Source organism: Mus caroli, chromosome 7 (genome assembly GCF_900094665.2).
Source record: "Mus caroli chromosome 7, CAROLI_EIJ_v1.1, whole genome shotgun sequence".
NCBI lineage: Eukaryota > Metazoa > Chordata > Mammalia > Rodentia > Muridae > Mus > Mus caroli.
Window position 1 is genome coordinate 77,821,561 of NC_034576.1, and position 766 is coordinate 77,822,326.

Consider the following 766-nt stretch of genomic DNA (forward strand, 5'->3'; position numbering starts at 1 on the left):
GTATGAAGTGCCCCTCTTTGTCTTTTTTGATAACTTTGGGTTGGAAGTCAATTTTATTCGATATTAGAATGGCTACTCCAGCTTATTTCTTCAGACCATGTGCTTGGAAAATTGTTTTCCAGCCTTTCACTCTGAGGTAGTGTCTGTCTTTTTCCCTGAGATGGGTTTTCTCTAAGCAGCAAAATGTTGAGTCCTGTTTGTGTAGCCAGTCTATTAGTCTATGTCTTTTTATTGGGGAATTGAGTCCATTGATGTTAAAAGAAATTAAAGAAAAGTAATTGTTGCTTTCTGTTATTTTTGTTGTTAAAGTTGGGATTCTGTTCTTGTGGCTGTCTTCTTTTAGGTTTGTTGAAGGATTACTTTCTTGCTTTTTCTATGGTGTAGTTTCTGTCCTTGTGTTGGTGATTTCCCTTTACTATCCTTTGAAGGGCTGGGTTCATGAAAAGATATTTTGTGAATTTGGTTTTATCATGGAATACTTTGGTTTCTCTGTCTATGGTAATTGAGAGTTTTGCTGGGTATAGTAGTCTGGGAGGGCATTTGTGCTCTCTTAGGGTCTGCATAACATCTGTCCAGGATGTTCTGGCTTTCATAGTCTCTGGTGAGAAGTCTGGTGTAATTCTAATAGGCCTGCCTTTATATGTTACTTGACCTTTTTCCTTTACTGCTTTTAATATTCTATCTTTATTAAGTGTGATTGTTGTTCTGATTATTATGTGTCAGGAAGAATTTCTTTTCTGGTCCAGTCTATTTGGAGTTTTGTAGG